The sequence below is a fragment of the Manis pentadactyla genome, chromosome 12, assembly GCF_030020395.1.
Source record: "Manis pentadactyla isolate mManPen7 chromosome 12, mManPen7.hap1, whole genome shotgun sequence".
Taxonomy (NCBI): Eukaryota; Metazoa; Chordata; class Mammalia; order Pholidota; family Manidae; genus Manis; species Manis pentadactyla.
The window spans coordinates 106,760,861-106,782,586 of record NC_080030.1 but is presented as its reverse complement, the minus strand read 5'-3'; the positions used below and the strand labels follow the sequence as shown (position 1 = coordinate 106,782,586).

At 42.3% G+C, this 21,726-nt stretch overlaps 1 protein-coding gene across 3 annotated transcripts in view; it reads right to left on the bottom strand.

Annotated features, from left to right (window-relative positions):
• The window catches only part of CRYBG1 (crystallin beta-gamma domain containing 1), a 149,615-nt gene that overhangs the window by 126,546 nt on the left and 1,343 nt on the right, over nt 1-21,726 (bottom strand). The window lies entirely within an intron of this gene.

Sequence of the window (21,726 nt, the reverse complement as noted above, 5' to 3'; positions counted from 1 at the left end):
GAAGGAGTCTATTCAAAGCCAAAAATAAGACAATAATGCTTTCTATCACTATATCTATTCCTCAGTGAACTGGAGTTTCTAGCCAGTGCTAGAAGATAAGAAAAAGAATGGAGTATAAAGATTAGAATGAAATAAACTGTCCTTACAAATGGATTAAATAATTATTTAAAATAAAATTCAAGATACTCTATAAACTATTACAAGTAGTAAGAGTTTATCAAGGTTCTTTGGTAGGTCTGAGCAGAACATAGTTCTCTTTATTGGTTTATCTTACAAATGAGTCGTTTTAATGCTGTTCATCCCTAAACAAAAACAGGCTTCACGGATAAAATTAAACTATTTACTTAGTCCAAGGGATTATTTTCAATTGAAATCAGTTACAGACATTAGAAAATAATTTCATCAAAGATTACTCAGAAATGTATCTTCTGCCAAAAGAATGCACCTAAATTATTTTTACAGCTACAGCTGCAGGTAAATAAAGCCAATTTTGACATTAGTGACAAGTTACAGCAGCCGAAAAAAGTCAAAATATCACAATGCAACAGAAACCTTATCAGAGTCAAGTAGACTAAAAAATTATGCAAAACCGTAAAAAGTGATAAAATATGCTGCATATATTTATAAAAGTAAATGTCAAAGAAAGACTCAACAATACACAGCTAACATAGGTTACGTAAGTTACTCTAAATCCCTGCTCAAGAAAATACTCACAACTCAAGTCTGAACCAGAGGTAAATAACTTATTTTCTAAAATATGACTTACGAAGACAAACTAAAAATTATGAGATCTCTGTTCTACCAGAGTGCCTCTCATTGTGAAGCAATTGGTTGGTTTAGTTCATAGTATGTTTTTGGAAAAATAAATTAATTCTGACAAAATGTGGAACAGTACCATGGTTGACAAAAAATTTTTAGTTGGACATGTAGAATTGAATTTTGTAAAAGAAAAATAGTTCTACTCCCCATCTTACGAAAAAACATTTTGCCTATTACCCCCTCTGCCCACTTTAATCTTACTCCTGAGCTCTTACAAGTCAATCAGAAAACACAAACACACCAATATTAAAATGAACAAAGGACATTTCACAAAAGAAGAAACAAAACTAAATAGCCAATAAGCATATCAGGCCATTTCTCCTTCTCTACTAATTCAAAAATACAAATAACAGAGCAAAAAGCAACTTGTAACCTAAAAAAATGGAAGAGATTTTCTTAAATTATAAAAGTTATAGATGAAATTATGAAGGAAGATTTGGGGAAAGGAATTTTAATTCCAGAAGCAACTTCAGGACTGTTTTAGACAACGTAATTTAATAAGGAAGCAGATAGGAGGATAAACAGGTAGACAGGCACAGACTGAACACTGGGAAAACTGGTCTCAACTTTGTGGCAGTGTTTGTCTTTCTGCTTAGGTATTTTCTTTTTTATTAAGTGTACAAGTACTAAATATTCCTAGTTATTATAACAAAGGATTCTATCTTTCTCTTAAAATGGATAAACTATAAAAATACTCGTTTTTCTCTTGGCCAGCCACCTCTATAAAAGCTGGTATTTCTTTAGTACTTTAAAGCTAGTATTTTTATAGAATGGCTATATTCGAAATACCCCAAAGTCTGAAAATCACTGTTTGGACATTCTCTGTATGGCTCTATCCAGTTTTGCACCTCCACATGTTTCTGGGTCCTGAACTATCTCGGGGCTAATGCAAGAGCATTGCCTGTTCCTGCACTGCACTTAAATGTGTAGAAGAGAGGAGAGATTTGATCCCCTTTTCAACCTGTCCCTTCCCTCCCGCCCAGCCTAGGACCCAAGTATTCTGCATGAATTGTTGGCAGTTGTTTAATTGACCTGCTTTTCTCTAGCTCTCTTATCAGCAATTTAAAAGCAAAGGCTCTTATGGTTTAAAAATTCTGTGAATATATGATTTTACATATGTTAAAATCTTCCATTTTAAGCAGAAGCCTCTTAAAGAGGGGAATACACTTCACTTCCAGAGTAGAAGAGTAATTCCTGGCATCAACCATCGGTGTGGAGAGAAAAATACCACCTGATAGATGGCCTTGTAGATCACATTTCACTTTCCAGATGCAGTCTGGCGAGTTTATTTCCGAAGTAGGTACTGTCCTGACATAGTCAGAAGCCCTGCACAGGAAAGGCAGTTTCTGAGTTTATCTTCCTCCGCCTCTTTTCCCTTCCTCACCCTCTCTGTATGTATTCTATCAAACTGTTTCCATTTACGGTTCAAAGCATTTTGCAGTTCCAATGATAATTAATCTGTTTGTGGAAATTCTGATCGTCCAACACATTCTTTAAATCCCTACAGCTTCATATTGCCATTTTATTAATTTGCACATCAATTCCTAGAGAGCATTGTATTGGCCCCCTGCAGAACTGCCTTAATTCATAGTCTAGTCAAGATTAGGGGCTATAAAAACACTCCAAAGAAATGTGTTGTTTAGTCTATTTTAAGAAATTGTCAACATTGTTCCTTAGATCATAGAGTTCTCTTTATAAGGATGCCCCAGAGAGAATTCTGGTACGACTCCAATGAAGGGTTATAATTCTCCGGATGGGTCTCTGCTTATCGTAAGGACTGAGCTGTGTAACTTAGACCATTTCTCGTTTTACTGAGAATATTAGAAACCTTAGTGTCAAATTTGAGACCCAGGTCACTCTGATCGACAGGTTCAGCCTTATTTCTTATTTCTTATTCCCTTGGGCCCCACCTTGTCTATTCTTTGCTGTTTTCAGTACATTTATAAATCATGCTCCTTTGTCATGGTTTACATTCCCTGCTAATCCCCCTGAAATCTGCACTGGATTAAGATACAGTTACAAGCATACGGAGGAAAAAGGGGAGCTATTGTCTCCAAATTCTATTTTCCCTTTAATCCATGCCCAGAATCAACCCTGTTTCCAATCAGCCTTCTCCTCTGGAGAAGAGGGCCCAGGTGCCCTGGGAGAGGCTTCGGAGGGGAGCCTCCGCAGACTTACTTTTGGGTCAGAGTGTAAACTCAGGCTACTTCCCAGCCTAGCCAAAGGCGACTAACCACCACCATGAGCAGGAAGTGCCCTGCGAGGTGCCTCCTCCTAGAGGTGCCGTGCTGAGCTGAGCTACACCCCTCATCTCCCCCGGCTCCAGCATGGCCGGACTGCACATCTTCAAGAAGACTTTGCTGCTTAGAAATGGGGTCTATGAACAAGGAAGCACGTTTTTTTTTCCTTGTGCAAAGCCGACTGGCCACATACAGTGATGAGACCCACAATTATGGCCTCTTTAGCCTCATGTAGTCACACAAACTCATCAGTCCAGAGAGTCATCTAACTAGTATATTTGCTGGCTGGAACACGGAAGAGATTGACTATAAAAAACTGCAGGAGGAAGTTATCTGTGACAGTCTTGCCAAATCTGAACAATAGGTGTGGAAATAAAAAAGCGATCAGTGGAAAAACATGTGTGAGAAACCAGATGATGCATTCAGTATCAGAGCCTTGTTATAAATCCATTCATTCCAGCGCTTCTTGTCGTTTTTTAGGAGCTTAAGCCCAGCCTTCTAAAACTATTCTTATTCTAGTCTACATCAATGTCATGTACCTATTTATATATAAAAGAGGATTGAGACTTTACACATCAGTTGTATTTGGTTCTGTACTAAATGATTACTTATCATTACTTATGCAAAGGAGAAGTTTGGGGTATAGGTTAAAATATTCATAGAAATTATAAACATAATGTAAAGAAACTCACTTCAAACGGAGAGACCTGGGTTGAGCCCCAGCTCTGACCCCAGGCAGCTGGGTACCCCTGAGAAGACCCTCTTGAGATTTCTGGACCCTGATCCCCACCGGGCTAGGTCAAACTTTCATGACTTCAATGAGTGGTTGGTTAAAATGCCAACTCCTAGCCCCTACTCCAAACCTACCTGGTTGGAATTTCTGGAGGTGGAGACAGGAATATGCTTTTTTTCTCCACGTGATTTTCATTTGGATGTTTAAGCAGCACATTTTGAGAAACACTAGACTGGAAGACCTCTTCACATACTTTAAAAAAAATCCATAAAATTCCGGTTTCCTGATTAGGTCAAATTGAATTGTCAATATCCTTTCCCATAAAAGCTACCTAAAGACTCTCTCTGCCCTCTTGATTTTTTTTTTTATTAAGGTATCATTGCTTTGCAGAATTATGCTCAGGTTTCACAGGAGCAACCCTCTTGATTTCTTATCTTCCTGTCATGGACACAGAGGCATACAAAAATGACTGCTGGAATTTCCACTAGCCCTATCTGGACATCAATAGTTTTGTAGTAATCAGATTACTTAATAGCAATATAGTCATGGTGTCTTAACTAAAATTTTCTTGTGCAATGTGGCTAACTAAAGGACAATGATTCACTAGGTCACATTACTGTTAATAATACCTTTTTTATAATAATCACAAGTACACAATTATCAAAGGTCTTCTTCTGCTAGCTTCTACATACCAGGAGTGTAGAAACCACTTCTAAACACTGAGCTTTTAATTCTGGCATAAATAGTAAAAATAAAATCTAAATTACTATTAAAAATAGGAAACATAAAGTTATATTTCTGACACAAATATAGTTATATTTCTAACATATTTATCCACTGTATAAATAGCAATACATAGAATGATTGATTTTTAAAAGCCAACTTCACCTAGTAAGCAGTAGTTTCCAAACAACTATGGGTGATACCAAAGGAAAGACACTTTAATGATCATGCCAAACATTATTTCCAATCCCAGATGTTTCCAAATCAGTGAAGAATGCCGCTGATAGCTGGTCTGATACTCCGCGGAACCTGATAGAAAATTATGTATCTCCTAATCTGCTTTTGTGATTTTAAAATTTGCTTTCCAAAGAAGAGTTTCTACATGATAAAATTATATTTCCCGTGAAACATCACCCTCTGCATCACAATCACAAAGTCCTCATGGATTTTACACTGTGCATCTACTCCCTTTAAAAGGCTATATATACCCTAGGTGTGGCCAGCGATTAGGTGCTGCAATTCTGACTGCTCTGACTGCATGTGCACCGTCAACACGCCTTCTAAAAGGCCATGGCCACGGCCTGCCGCCCAGATCTAAGGCTAATAGGTGCACAGGAGCCTACCCTCCCTGGCCGCTACACGCCATTGCGTTTAGAGGCAGACAGGAAATGGCTGCAGCGAGGAGGACAGCCCTTGCTTCCTGGTATCCCCCCGCGGTGTCCCTCGGTGGCCCCCCAGAGGGAAGCACACGGGCTTCCAGGTGGCTCACCACCGAGCACTAGTTGGGATGCACTGCTCGGGTACCGCGGTCGGCACGTTATGGCAGGAGCTGCAATGGCCCACAGCCGCTCAGGACATTGCAGTCTGGGACCCCTGGGCTTCCAACCACCTGGGGGCTTTCTGGCCAGCAGGAGCCCCCACTGCCCGCGGCAGGAAGTGCCAGAGCACCGCGCCCTGCAGGAGCAGCCCTCCACCAGTGCCTGGCAGAACCTGGAGCTCTAATACCCCAGTTCCTCTCCCCCCAGGGGGGCAGAGCTCTGACTTGCACAAGGACGCTCAGAATTACTCAGGGGACTGACCCCCTGTACGCACAGCACACACTGGTGCAGTAATGCCCCCTCTGTGCCTGGCTTCCACTTCCCGCTCACTTCCTCACGCCCGACAAGGATTTCCGGAATGCCATCTGTACTTGAATCTTTGTCACCGAGGCTGCCTGTGGCACCATCTCCTAGGGAACCTTCCCTCAGGGAAACTCTCTTTCACTGAATATGGTTTTTAACATTTAGCATTGGCTGGCGTGGAAATGCCAGAGACATTTGCTTTTGTTAATGTCCTTCAACCTCCCCAAATAGCAAGTTGGAATCTCTAAACAGGCAGAATATAAAATCTATATTTTATATACAAAGAGATAGATAAAGATTACTTCATCCTCCCACTGGTTCACTTTTCATATTTGAGGGAACTAAGCTCCAAAGAGGTGAAATGATTTCCTAAATGACACAATTAGCAAATGGCTGGACCAGAAGCAGAATTTTGGTATTTTGGCCACAGGCTCGGGGCTGAAGACACCATGCCTCAAGCCTGCAAAGAAATCAGTATCCTGTTTTATTAAATCAAAAGATACATTATCACTACATAGAAGCCAGACAAGGAAATTTTCTACATCCTTTGCTCCCCCTAAATTTTTGCCATTAATAAGGCCTTCTAGGCTGCAAGTAGGAAGGTCTGCATATACCTCAGTTTAAATTTTAGGATCCTATGTTGAATTAGTAAAATGATGATCAAACATAAAGACACAGATGTATACATCTTAAGAGATTCCTCAGAACTGCATTTATGTGACTCACCTTTCGTGTTATGCGTCTAAATTAAATACATGACTCTTGTAGCTGTTTTTTTTTTTTCTGTTCCCTTTTGCAATTGCCCAAGACAGACAAGGTTTCTTCTCAGAAGGTCAGAAACTCTAACCTTGTCAACCTACCTCATGACTTTGATGGCCCTCTACTTTTAACCAAGGGACATGCCCACTGGAAAGGGTGGGAATAATTATTTACCATTAGAACCAAATCAGTTCCCATATGCATGAGACATTGCTGTTTATTCTACTCACCACTTGATTCACTTCCCTGGAAAAATAAAAACTCAAATATGTGGTTCGAAGGACTTAGACAAGATCAGAGCTTCTGATGGAAGCCAGAATCCCCTCCTGCCCCCTACGAGTAAGGAACCTACGCCCCAGGGAAACCAGGAGGTTTCAATGAACTACCATAGCTAATAGGTAAAAAGCCAAGTCTTTAGATGTCTGGGTTAGTTATTTCCCTAAATTGTTATTATCAAACATTTTGATATTATCTTTTCTGAATTCATCTACTTTATTGGTACAAAAATCCCTAAAGTTGTGTTAGAAACAGCTACATAACCGGAGGTGTTAATAAACCACCAGCCCATCAGACCCACCGCCAAGCTTCAGTGCCTCAGGGAACCCGGACTGCTGCTAGGGGCTCCTGTCCCACGCCCAAGCCTCAGCTTTGGGGTTCCAGAATCTCTTGAATATTCAATCAGAACCACAATTCCTAAAGGAAATGACACTAGGGATATTTTTAATTGTTCAGTATTTGGATTTCCTTAATACACTGTGCTCAATGCTGCTCAAATTTCCACTGAAGAAAAAAAAAAACCAAAAAACTGAAGGTACGTGTTAGGACCTGAACGTGAGTAGTGCTGATGGGAAAGGTGTCTGGTGGTGTCATAACTTCTGGAGTTTTGTTCCCTTGAAGTCGTACAAGTCAGGACAGGGCCTTTGGTTATCAAACTCCAAATGCTGAAATAAGTGTCTTTCAAAAGAGCATAAGGGAGTTAAGAGTCAACCTTGAGGATTCAACAACTGGCCACTTGTTATTTCCAAAAATCCATTATTTTCTACGTATAGCTTTTTCTTAGAAATGTTATGTTAAAAATGTTCTGGCAAAAAAAATTTCTGTTAAAAAATATTGTGTTAAAAATGTTGGATTTTAAAAATAATCACACCTAATAGCGTTCTTCTACTACTCTTCTCCTTCAACATCATTTTACTCCATTAACTTTACCCATTAAATTGAAAAGAGGGAAGAAGAACAAACATTGCAACAGACCAGTAGAGCCACAAAACGATTTATTCTCCATCTACCCTGCTGGACCATTTGTGGTGCTTAGTAGAAGGAGCACAGGCTACATTCTGGGGTCCCAGGACAGAGCCCCGATGCTCATCAGCTTTATGCCTGAAATGTGCAAAATGGAGACGGCCAAACCTAACTGTCTCTCCAAATCCTGTGAGGACTTCTTCTGTGAAATAAGGGGAAGGCTTGCTGGGGGGACTGCGTGAGAAGGAGATAGGGGTCTGCCCGTCCGGCTTCAACAGTTCTCACAGACACTCAGTGCTGAAAGACGGAGGTAAGTGGGAGAAAGCCAAGAGGGAGGGGGCCATGCAGAGTGACAACAGGATGCACAGAGCCCCCCGCTTTTTCCCCATCGCTTTGCACAGGGTGTTGATGGGTGGGCCATGTAGCAGCTTCAGATCAGAACTCCAGAGACGGGGAGGGATGGACAGACAAGAGATTAGAATGGAGAAAAGAGAGCAAAATGCAAATACTGCCATGTACCTGCTCACTTCCAAGAAGACCACAGAGGAGAGAAAAGAATGTACGAGGCTTCCAGAAAGGCAGTGGGGAGAGCAAAGGGCTGAGTCAGGGGCGATGGTGTTTAGTCTACCTAAGGACTCAGATCTCACCGCACTTACTCATGTTGTTGTAAAGGGGCCTCTCAGCAGCCTGGCTGGGGCCAGGGTGCTTGGTGTCGTCCCCATTTCATTGATGAGTAGCCTGGGGCACACAGAACTTAGCTGATTTTCCCAAAGTCACCTGATTCGTAACTGAGAAATCTAAGATTAAAACCCAAGCCCCCTCATTTCTATACCAGTGGTGGGGTTTTGTTTTGTTTTTGACTGTTCACCATCACTGGCCATTGGTAAATGCTGAGAGTTTTATATACTGAATTTTAAGTGAACTATCCTTATTTTATCGCTGTAGTAGAATATACTCAGAGTAATTCACATTTCTAAGAGCATGAACTATAGTCCCAATATCTGATTGACAAAGGCATTTCCTAAAATAGGTCAAGTTCATTAAGAGCGACCCAGTGAGTCCTTGGAGAGGTCGGTGCTCTGTCCGTCAGGGCTCCTGCCAGTGATGACAGCAACATAGAAGACGTTACCATCTGGTTTAAAAGATCTGTGAAGTAATAACAGACCCTTGAAGTTTGCTGGCTGCTTTGGCATTTATTCTGGAAAATTTTAGATAGTGAGATTTAGAACTGAAGCAAAAGTGAATGAAGTTAACTGTCTGCAATGTGCTTTGATTTTTTTATTTAAAGACTAAGAAATTACCATTGTATATGGAGGAAGGCCAAAAACATGGTATCCATTCAGCTCAAAGAATCCTGAGTACGCTTTCTGTAAGAGGTCATGAGCACACGTGTGGACGAAGAAGGAATATATAAGGGGAAATAGAGGACTGTGTCTGCTAATATGCACCCTGCCAAGAACCTGAGGAGGAACACAGGGTCAGCCACAAATCCCCGAAGGAAGAGAGAAATGAAACAACTGAACCAATCAAACCCAAATGGAATGAGAGAACTGGCAACACTTGGCAGCTCAGGCATCCTCCTTGCCTTCTAATACAGTGTCCCACACAGCGCCTGGAAGGATCTATTGCTCCCTTCTTTCGGTTCCAATAGCTGTATGCTCCTATCACCATTGTTCACTAACACAAGCTCAGACCTGACCTGATTTAACTCCCCCACCCAATTCCGAATGGTCTTTGACCCTTCTGCAGTACAAAGACTCAAACATAAAGCACAATAAAAAGAGCATGCCACTCAGATTTAGATGTTATCAGTTGGCATCCCAGCAGGGAACAGATGGTACATGGAAAAGAGCGGTTGAAAAGTGTTTGAAGAACAGACTATTTACAAGACGTGGGCAATGTGGGAAAATCCGTAAAGAGTGGAGGAGCAGCACCAGCCTCAGGAAGCCATCCCTACCCATGGAGGCAGAGGCATGGGAAGGGAGAGAGGGCTGCAACTGGCAAGATCTGAGCCGTAGAAGAGGTCCCCCCAGCAGTGACTGTGGCCTTCAGCAGAGTCACCAAACTGCTCCGCACTCCAGCACGAGCATGCCCCTGCCCTCTCCACTAAAGCATCCCATTGACTGCACCTAACTAGAAGCCATCGGACAAGGAGGTGGTCCACGCAGTGTACAAGCACAGCTCTCAGGAGCACAAAGGAGGGTGGGGCGGGTCTGAGGCAGAAAACGGCATAGCCAGAGGCTGAGGTGAGGTTTCACACAGAGATGTTCACTGCAGCGTTACTTACAATAACGAAAACTTATAAAGAACCTCCATGTCCAGCAAGAGGGGATAAGAAAAGTATTTTACATATTTTAACACAGAAAATGCTTATGATACAACGCTAAGTGAAACATAAAAGAGGATACAAAAGGCATCTAAATTGCTGCCTTTGTAATTTCATCTTTAGTTAATGAAAATAAGCACAGAAAAAGAACAGGATGTTAACAGTGGTATCCACAGATGGTGAAATGATGGATTATTGTAACATATGGTAAAGTCGCCAAGGTAGCAAAGGCAAGTACAGACTACATAATCATAAGAGCAGAGCCTCTATCATAAAAGAACAATCCCTTGGAGTGGTCGCTGGTTTGACCACCTCCACGGAACTGGACAGGATATAAAAATGGCATCAACCAGTCAAGCCTCTTCAAGAAGACAACGTATATACTTCAGGCCTAGAAAGCAGTATATGCAAGGAACATGAGGATAAACTGGGCACACTTCTCTATTACTTTTGGTAATTCACACCAGACTTTCTGCCTGCACCCACCCAAACTGCCCAGCAGCTCTTTAACAGTATGTCTAGAGGTCTGTATTATGGCCACTCAAACTGTTAGAACAGGCAGTTAGTCAGAAGTAAGCAGGAGCGAGGGCCCACCCAGCCCGAGGAAGACTCCTCCCTGGCGCCCCCACCCCACCCCCTGAGCCCTCCGTGGTTCCTGGTTCCACAGCCAAGGACACTAGCTTCTCAGGAGGCCCAGACAGTCCAGGACACCTGGGTGGTCAAGGCAGGACCACAGGGGCCCCTGATTACAGGGCACGCGCAAGACCCCAAGACCTTGTCCTGCCGTAACCCCACCTCATTAAGATGACATCTAAACCTATTGGCATTGTGGTTTGGGCTCTGCTGGGCTTTTCTTAGGTACTTAGGGGTGAGGTGCCTGCACCCTGAGGAAAAGGTTATACATCCTCTAGGTGCCAATCAGCCTGTCAATCAAAGGACCTGAGCCGCAGGGCGGGACCTCCTGACACCTTAAGGAAAAATCAAAGCCACCCTAAACCCTAACAGTGGGGCTCCTTCTGCCTTCCAGACAGCATGCTCCCCACCCTTCTTGAGTGCACTTCATGCTTTGCTTAATAAATTCCTGCTGTTTAAAACTGTCCTAAATCTGCCTCTTGATTGAATTCTCTCCTTCAAGAAGATAAGAATCGGGGAAACACAACATCTTCAGCCAGTAACATAACCACTAAAAAGATTATGCCTCATCCCAATATGTCATCCAAAAGAAAAACAATTCTAAATCCTAAAATGAAATTTGAGTATCTTGAAATAAAACTCTAGACATATTCTGATTTTTTTCCCAGCTCTCATTCCTGCTTTGCTGAAGTTGTAAACACATGCTTTATTTTGCCAGGTAGGTAATCTAGCACAGAGTGCACATACAGATCTTCCTCCACATGCCATGGGGTTACATCCTGATAACCCCATCACCAGGTGAGTATTTCCTAAGTCCAAAATGCATTTACTGCAGCTCACCTGCTGAGCATCTCGGCTTAGCCCAGCCTACCTCAAATATGCTCAAAACATTTACATCAGCCTACAGTTGGGCAACATCATCTAACACAAAGCCTGCTTTATGATACAGAGTTGAATATCTCATGTCATTTATTGAATCCTGTACTGAAAGTGAAAAGCAGAAAGGTTGTGTGGGGGCAGAATGGTTGTGAGTCTGCCAGCTGTTAACCCTCAGGGTCTCATGGCTGCCTGGCAGCTGAAGTTTGCTGTGCTGCCCGGCGTCTCGAGGACTCACTGCTGCCCAGGGAAAGGTAAAAATTCAAAAGTCAGGTATGGATTCTACTGAATGCGTATCACTTTCACACCACTGTAAAGTAGGGAAGTCGTAAGGCAAGCCAGGGCTGTCTACATGAGTACTTAGCACTGGAACACCTGTGCATGTGTGTGTGTGTGTGTACACATACTCATACCTGTAGATACAGATAAACATACAACCATCGATTTTTAGATTTTATAGATGTTAACCTGGTCATGGGTATACATGCATACATAACATTATCAAGTGCTTTTTGGAATTCCTGTATCAGCAACAGCGGTGAGAACTCTCAAGAGTTATAAATCCTCCCTTGCCTGTGAGGTTTAACTTCTTGTCTCTCTCAGCCTCTGTCTTGTATATACTTGAATATTTTTCTCTTCCTTTTTGTAACAGTAAGTGTGGAAACTTCATTATTTTAATGGTGGATATTGCAGTTTCTCCACCAGAGAGGAGAGTGAGACTTAATTTCCCAGCAGGAGAGCTTGAACCGGTCTGCCAGCCCGCACCCCAGGGCCTCGCACACAGCAGGTGTCCATAAATATTTATTTAACACATGAATTACCCCTGTGCAGTTTCACTCTCTCATTTACTTACCTTCCTACATGTGAGGGGCACAGTCGCTGGGACCCATAGTGCTTTTGAGAGAGGCTTCACAAGGAGGGATGCAAAGCGGATGCTTCGATCACCACTATCGCCGGGCAATTGTTTTTAAAACTTGGCAAAGTCTACAAAAAGCAGAACTGAGCAGAGAGCACCGTTGAAGACAAAGTAGCAAATTTCCAGGTGTACTCTGGAAATTGAACAGTACTAAGGGCCATAGTTTTTAGTTAGTTCTGTGCATATAATAATACTCATAGAAATTAATAAGTAATTAATTAAATGTAATTTTTCAAATCCTTCAAATACACAAAAGTCAAAATAAAACTCAATTTTGAGAGAAATGGGCACCAAAGACAAACTTATTTGCTCCTGTAAAGACAAAGATTATTTAGAGAGTTTTCATAATCTTTTTATATCATATTCCAAATCAAAGTCTTTCAAGCCAACCGTATGGCCTATAAATTTGGAATTTGGGTCACCTGCAGTTTCTTTCCTCCTTTAGGGCTGTGACTGATCTTTATGAAGAGTGAAAGAAAAAAATCCTCAATGTTCCACCTTAGATTCCTTTACATACTCTGTGAATCATCCCAGCAAGAGGAAGTAAGATGATGTGGCTTTTAGAGTAGATCGGAAATCAGGTGCAACGAGCTTAGTTAACACTTCAGGGACTGGGTCACTGATTCTTGGCCAAACTGTCTCACGTCAACGAGTCCCAGGGAAAAAAAGATGCCCCACGGACTTCCCGATGCCCGTGAATTCTTCATCCTTGAATGGTCTCCTTCTCTACAGCGGAACAAGGTAGAGTGCAGATAGTCAACAAGGGGGAAATGCTTCTCTCCTGGTTTTTGAAAGGGTGGCAGCTCTGAAAGTAAATGGACAACTGCATTTCCATTGCATGCTTCCGGTATGTAGCTAACAACCTACCATTCACACAAGCCCCCTACCCACCCCAACAGCTCATTCAATAAGCTTTAGCTTTCTCATGGTGTGGTGACAACGTTACTAGCTTAGAGTCAGAAAGACCTGGGTTCAAAAACTGCTCTGTCATTTATTCATCAGCTTGGGCAGCCTACTTCCCCCTTACCAGGTTGTTTTCTCAACTGTAAATACGGGGCTAAAATCACCCACTTAGCAGAGCCATTATGAAGATTAAGTAAGATACACTGAATATGAGAGCAACTGCCACATAGTAAGTAGTCAAGAGCGGTTCGTGCCCTCTGTTCTAGTTATTCGTGACAAAAATTTATTATCTCCTTAGGACGTTGGGAATTATAAGGCTGCAAGACTTCTCCTCCCCCAGCCCCCAAGCCACACCCCTGTCCCTCAGCAAGCACGCCCAACCCGACCGGCTGTCACTTTTGCAGTTTGTTGATCAGTTATGGAGCGGCATTAAGATAAAAATTAGTGTTTCTCTGGTTAAAAATTTGCTGGCTTTGTAAATTTGTGGAATTGTAACTGGGGTATGATTACACATACAGAAAAGCAACCAGGAATCCTGCAGTACGCAAGGAAGTTGATGCATACATTCCTGAGGAGCTTCTCTGGAGGAAGAAACGACAGGATGTTGAAGGCAACAAAGCCTAAAGGCATCTTCAGGAATTTCTGCCTTGACTCAGGGTGCTTGTCTCCTTATGGGCATAAAAAGTGCTTTTAATAACCAAGTGAAATACCAGGGAAGGGCACAATTCACGACCAAAGATGCTACTGAAACTTCCAGGTCAAAGTACTTGAAACTTCTTGCAGGGTGAGATTAGGGCAATCACAAAATGCAGAGTGGTAAGAGTCAATACTTTGAACAAATGCCAGCCATTTGGTTGTACTTAGCTTTCATCTTGACAAAAATCCAAAATCAAGTTCTGGACTAGCTTGCTTGAACATGGTTACCGACACACATGGGAATACACACGCTCTTGTTTTAATCCAGAATATGCTCCAATGGGGAACTCCTGATTGAGAATGGAGTCTATTCCAGATAAAACTGTTCTGGGTAGCCCAAACTAAGAGAGAATAGTCTTGTAATCCCACCTTGGAGCAACTGTATTTTCGTGTTTTGCAGATAACAATCCCTTGGTTGATGGGAGCTGAACAGGAGAGAATCAAGCCGACATTTGCAAGGCAGTAGAGCCAAGTGTGGCTGGCAAGGCCTGGGGGAGTCTCACTGCAGAGGCTATAAAAGGGCCAGTTCTCAGGTTTGCACATGAAGACACTGTATTTCAACAGGAACGCCAACAGTTCGCTCTGCCTGTCATCTTTTCCAGAGAGCAGATGCAAAAACAATCAAGCTGCGCTTTCATAGGATACTTAGGAATGCATCAGTATTACCAAAAATACTTAAAAGACAAATCATGTGTCAGGTACGTTACTCATCCCAGTACCGGCATTCCTTCCAGCCCTGTAAAGGGAGCTCTTCGTGGGCACAGTACAGATGGCCTTTGTCATTTTAAATGCCATTTTGTTGTTATCGAATATGGTTTGTGCAAGCTTTAAAATTTTTTGGAAAACATGAATTAATCTATTTTTAGTTTTCTTCTTTAGGTAGCAGGTGAAGTACTGATTGGAGCAGAGACTCTGAAAGCGCTCAATGTGTCATCGGAGAGACTACAGTGTACATAACACGCTAGTTGAATAACTAATCATTCATTCTGAGGATCAGACAGTCTCGGAATTGCTGGTCTATGAAGCCAGGGGAGGACTGACTGGGCAAACAGTCATCAGGAAGTTAAATGAGTCAGTGGGGCTCCTGTCATAGGTGGGTGGGGGCCAGGAACAGAGGGGTACAGTCTACAATCCAAGAGGGTCCAACGGAAGAGCCGACCAGAAACGAGACAACCTGAGTTCTCGTCCCACTTCCTCTGGGCGCACTGCACAGAGCCATCAGGAACCTCAGGCGGAATACATCAACAGCGGTGGGATCCTTGCAGAGTAAGGCCGACATAAGATGAAACCTGTACTCATTGCCAGGAATCCTCGGGATAAATCAGGAAGTGAAACCAAAGGATTCAAGTACCAGGACACCTAGACACCTGAATTAGAGCTGCTCCTAGCACCTCTCCTTTGGAAAGTCTGACAGGCCCACCCAGCCTGAGCAGAAACGGTCAACTTTCAGGGTCACTTATGTGTGAGCCTGCATTTTCTGCCTGTGTCGGAACTGCAGGGGCCAAAGGAGGATGTACAAATGAGGCCCACCTCTCGGTTAGGCCGTTTCCTGGCAAAGCTTGGGTGGGAGCCCCACACTCAGGATCTAGACCCGATAGTTTTGTATATAACATACACTTTAGAATTTCTGCTTTGAAATTGTTTTGTCCTCCAAGACTTTAATGTGCTTATATTTCTCTGAATTTGCATATTTTTCTCCCCCCTTACTTCACATAGCAATTGTCTAATACCAAAAGTTAACTTGATTTCATATATATATACATATATACACACATACATAATTTCTGCTAGTGAAATCTAGAGCCTAAATATACTCACTGTGGACATCTAAAGAAGGCAGTGTCAACCATGGCGATTTCAGTTTGCAGTGATTAACTGTAGGACTCAAGACCACTGGTGGGGAATCCCAACCCCAGCCCTATGAACTCCTGTGTGTGATGTTGGTCAAATTATCATATACCCTTCTGTGGCTCATTGCTCCTTAAAATGGGGATAATAATAGTACCTCCTTCTCAGGGATGTTATGAATTAACTGTGGTGAGTTAGTATTTGTAAAGTGCTTAGAACAGTGCCTGACACACACAGTGTATATTACGCAAATTACATCTTTCAATCAAATCTTGATGGAAAACAGTTGTCATAGACATGGTTTGAGGCTTTATAAACCACATGCTCCCTCTATTTTCTTATCTTATTCATATCATGTATTATTTTGCCTCTAGACCCCAATTAAAAGATAAGGACTCTCCAACTAGAAAATCCCAAGTAGTGTCAAGATCTTGTGTCACTGCTTATAAACTAATTTGGAAAAAAACTAAAAGGTGTAGCATGCATGGTCTTTATGTAACTGTTGGCTAAATCTCTTATTTCATCTGATGATATTATATTCAGTATGCCAGAGTCCCAACTTCTATTGAATAAGACCATCAGGGTTGCTGGTTTGAAATGGCACACAAAGATAAGAAATCCACTCAGCAGCCAACTTTCTTCAACACAAAATATTTTGTCAAGCTTAATAACAAACTTACATTTACTCATTTAACTACCATCTACGGGAAGGTAAAAAGCAAAAGGCACTTGCTAATTCTGTGTTTGATTTTTCAGTGTTAGCTACGTGTTCAACCTGTACACATCTTCTTTGTAACTTGTTGAGGAGAGATGCTGAGGGCACCATGAATGGACTTCGGGTTCTCTGTCTCACTTGTATGGCCTTGGGGTCTCCTGGTACTTTGTCAAAATGACCCCTGGTTATGAAGGGCCTCTGGCATTGCCTCACTCCTACTGAGCCGGCCGATCTAGGAGACGCACAGTGCTTTACAGATGGCGCTAAGCAACTGCTAATTCTCTAGAACGAAGACGTCTCACAAGTATGACTTCATAGAGGTTATTTTGATGAGGCATTTGGACTATCCCAGAGCAGCTGTGTCTTTAGGGACCTATAAATGAGCTAACGAGACTCATCCACAATTGAATGGTCCTTCTTGCCAAACACCCCACAAGTGTCAGTCACACATACATACTTTATCTTGAAAACTCAATCTGGGTCAAGATATTGAATTCACATTTCAATCTTGTCTTGGGAAAAAGCCCCAAATTCATTTTTCCATATATTGGAATATATGGAAAGACACCTGTTGAATGTGCCAGGCAATTTGGTAGGAAAATAAAGACAGATTGCTTTTAAGGAAGAACACCTTGCTTTGAGAACAGCAGCAGTGCTGGACTCTTCTTAAAAGAAACTCCGGAATCGTTTGACCAAAACCAGGTGGACACCAAGTTAGCTAAAGAAGAATCCTCTTTGGATCTGTAAATCTATTTAAAGAATGTTAAGAACCACTCATTTTCAGCACACAATTCCATAGTGTCAACATCATGTTTAGTTAGAACTTCAGCCAAGGTTTTCAAAGAAGTATGTCACATTCCAAGCCCAGTGTTTATTTCCAGGTGTCAAAATATGACAGAAGAGCTGAAATAATATGATCCCGGGCTCTGGATATTTGAATGAACCAGAGAAAACGATTTATGCATAATCCTGAATATGTTCTCTTTATTTGTTTTAAATGCCTCTGTGAAAATTAAAGTTTCCAGGGTATTTCTTTCAGTCCACTATTGGATATAGGTTCAGATGATGATAACCTCAAGAAGGTTTTGAGGCTTTGATGATCTCCATATCCAAGAATAAAATTTCTCTTTAATGATTCAATTTGAGGAAAACTCAAAAATTTTTTTCATAAGGGAAAAAAAATTCTGCTTCTTCAAGATAATCCTTCCTCCGACTATAGTGCATGTGATTAATTCTTCTTCTATCTCTGCACTTAACGCATCATATGTTAATTTACTCATTTCATCCCTACCTCTCATCCTCCACCAGCTCCAGGGTTCTTAGCTGGGGATTGCCTCTCATTTCATGGTCCTATTTCCCAGTGCCTGGTGTAGAGTGACTGCTCGGTGTTGGCTGAAACTTCTCTAAAATTTGACTGATAAGCATCTCAAAAATAATATGCAGAAAGGAATTTGTGCCATAGAACAACCTACCATTTATCCTAGAAAAATGACTCTGTAGGTCATATTGCATATGCTTTTCATAAACAAGATCTCTAAGTCTCCTATACAATAAGTACAACATGAAATGGAGATGAAGAATTATTCGATAAAGTTTTTCAAGGTAAACAGAAATGCACAGAATACAGGATTCAAATGACCTCACCAGACACAATTTTTAGAGTCAATCAATCACTTTTTTCTGCATGGACATTCCTGAAATACCACTGACTCCTTAGTGAACTCAAACTTTAAGGCAGGTATGTGTACGTAACGTTCATAGTAAGATGGGCATTTTGAATGAATATTCGGGGTGGGAAAATGGATTTTACTCTCTGACATCTTGGCTGCACTGCCTTAATCATGGGTGACTAGTAAAAGCAACGATTTGCTGCTTTGTCTGAAAAATAAGATTTGTAATTGAAAACTAAAGAAGCAAAAAGAAGTGAATCCAAGCCCAGAAGTTCTAAAGGTCTCCAAAAACAGTTATGTCACTTGTATATGGACTGAGAAGATTACGGACAGAAGTATGGAAACAGAGGGTGGAGAAAGTGACGCCAAGACAAAGCAGTACCAAAGAACCATCCCAGGCGAAACCTGGACTCCAGAATCCTTCCCAAAGTCCAGCTCCAAGCATCAAGGACCTCTCTGGCTTCCTAGGTCAGATGTACTAAGACCTTTAAGTCACTGAACGCCCTTCTATAGACTAACATGACATCCAAACACTCAAAGCTACTTGACCAACCTGGTCACACCTCCTTCTGGGCCTCTGACGTTGTCTGACTCCACTTCACCGCGTAAAATGCATTTAGTAATGCCACCACTGTGACTATGAAGACGGCGACAATTACGATCGCTGCCCCCAGCACCTCCCATCAGCCGAGCCCCTGCTGTTGGCCAGGTTGTGCACCATGTTTTACATATACCATATCTAATGCTCATGGAGCCCCATGAGGAAAATGCTATTATGCCCATTTTACAGGTGCGGAAGCTGAGGCTTGACAGCCTTCTCCAAATGGCAGAGGCAGATTTGAAACCGAGTCTGCCCAACACCACAGGCTAGGCTTTTCTTCCTGCCGCGGGCTCTCAGCGCTACTGCTTACTGAGCACCTGTTGTCTTCCAGGCACCAGGCTTTGTGAGTCTACAGTGCTAAGAGGTGGGTCACAGATCATGAAGCTTGAAGTTGGATTTGTAACTTCCCGAGGAGCTCAAAGCTAGTGATGGGACTAACATTTAAACTGCTGGCTTATCAGTGGTGAGATAAAAACCTAAATTCAAACTCTTGCCTGAGCTAAATAAGGGAAAAAACTCAGTACTAGTCAGTTTTGAGGTAGCATTAGAGAAAACAAAACTAGACTTATCTAGCCATGTCCATTAGAAAATAATTAAACCTGTTTAGAGTTCTAAACAGTAAACCAGCTGCAAATGAATGAAATCTAGAATCAATTTTAAGTCGGGAAGACTAACTGTACAGTTCCAGCATGCTTTCAATTAACATTTTGAGTGATTGTTCTTTTACTGAAGGACTCAAACAACGGTTTCTCCTCACAATATTCTAGTGATACAAACAGGAAGAAGCTGTTTTCCCCAATAGAAGGGCAAGGTTCATTCAAGTACAGAAAACTGAGGGACTGTTTATGGTCCTGAAACCGGAGCCTGCCTACCGTGACTAGGAAGTAGGTCTCTGCCTGCCCATTGAGGGTGCTCTGCCGTCTGGCACTGGCTGCATTTTTCCTCCACATGAAACTAGGTCTGCTGATTTTCATAGGATTTCGAGGCCCACTTACAGCTCTGTCCTGAAGAGAACTCTGATGCTTGCTTCTAGGTTTGGGGTTCAGGTCAGTTCAAGGGTGATCATTTTTAATTCACTGCATTGACATTTATCTAAGAGCCCATTTATAATCAAAATAGCACTGTGTGCCTTGATTAGGGAAAATGAAAAGCACCGTTTCCATCATATAGCAGAAAATAAACACGTAAAATTACTACCCCGAAAGAGGTAAGATGCTAGTAAAAAAAAAAAGAGAACTCCCATTTACTGAGCGCTCACAATGTGCCAGCCACTGTCCTGAGCATGTGATGTGCCTTAACGTACTTATTTTTACAACAACTCTTACTGTGCCCCTTTCGTAGATGATAAAACGGAGGCACAGAAAGGTTAATAACTGGCCTAGGATGGCATGGCCAAGTGTCACAGGGAGTAGAATAGGGGTTTAAACCCAGATGGAGAACCCACACTCTGAATAAACTGCTTACAGAATGGAATATAACTCAAAGCCCGATAAATGGCAGGTCCACTAATGGCCTCTAAGAAAAGTCTGACAGTGGCTCACTGTGCCCTCTCCGCACACACCACAGGCCCCCTGAAGGCAAGAGAGTAACAGACTAGACAGATGGGGCTGCCTAAGGAGGGCAATGGCTCGATTCCTATGAAAAATAACACACCAACATGTTTATCAAAGCCAAGCTGAAAAAACATTAAGGGTGAATTTTAGGAACAGAGGGAGCCACGTTCAAATAATTTTATGTAGAGGAAGAAGTGACCATTGTGGATTTTTAAAACATACACTATAAGCCACAAATATCCACAGAATCCAGAAATCTGACTTCAGTAAACTTTAAACCACGGTGAAGGCAGAAAGCTCCTCTAGCAAGGGAAGCATGTTTTCCCCATCCAATCCTATTTTTTCCCATTTCTTCCATTAGATCCTTGCATTTATAATAATGATGATGGTGGTTTACATTAACTGAGTCTCTACTTTGGGTCCAGAGGTGGGGTGTTTTACATTTAGTAACAAAAACTCTCATGTGGTATTCACGATAGCCCTACAGAGCCACTACTACTATTTTCTGCATTTTCCAAACAAAGAAGCTGAGACCGAGAAAGGTGAAGCAACTTGCCCAAGGTCACATAGCCAGGATATAAATTCATTTTTGTTTCATCTAAAAACCTATAAATTAAACCTGTATGCCCAGCAAATACTGTGGCCACCCAACGGTCCCATCCTTACATGTGAGTGGTGCCCCCTGCGGCCGAGTTCTACAACCTCCTAGTCCTGGGCAGAAATGAACAGACATGGTCAGACGGCTCGAGAGACCCCACTGGCCAGACAGTGCCCGGAAACCTCAGGGCGCATTAGCCACACTCCATGGACTAGCAACAGGCCCACCTTCTCGGAAGTGAACGAACTATTCACGGTGACTGTCCCACCAGAAAAACATCCCCCAAACAGACCAGTATGTCCAGGTTTCAGAACACTTGCTAGTACAAAGCTGACCACAGTTCTGAAGGGAAGAAGACAGTGTTTCCAGCCTGAAGTAAGACACAGAGGCACCAGGAGAGAAGCAAAAGCCCCGACCTGAGGTCTCAGCCTGCGATGCGTTGGCATCGGGAGCAACTGCCTAAAGCTGCGTGTGATTTACATGTTGACAGACAGGAAAGGACGGGACTATGTCAGGTAGGAAAAACCGCTGAAGGAATGTTTAAAATACTCACTGAGGTAATAGGAACAACACTTCCATGTTGGGTGCATCGTCATTAAGTAACTTATTTTGTCAGAAATTTCAGTTCATGGTCAAGCACACTAGGTTTTCCAAAAGATGAAAATACATTCTAGCACAACCGATTACTACTGGGGATGGCAAAACGGGAGGAAACACAGAAAGCCTGTCCCAGTCCTCCTCTCCCAACCCGGTCCAG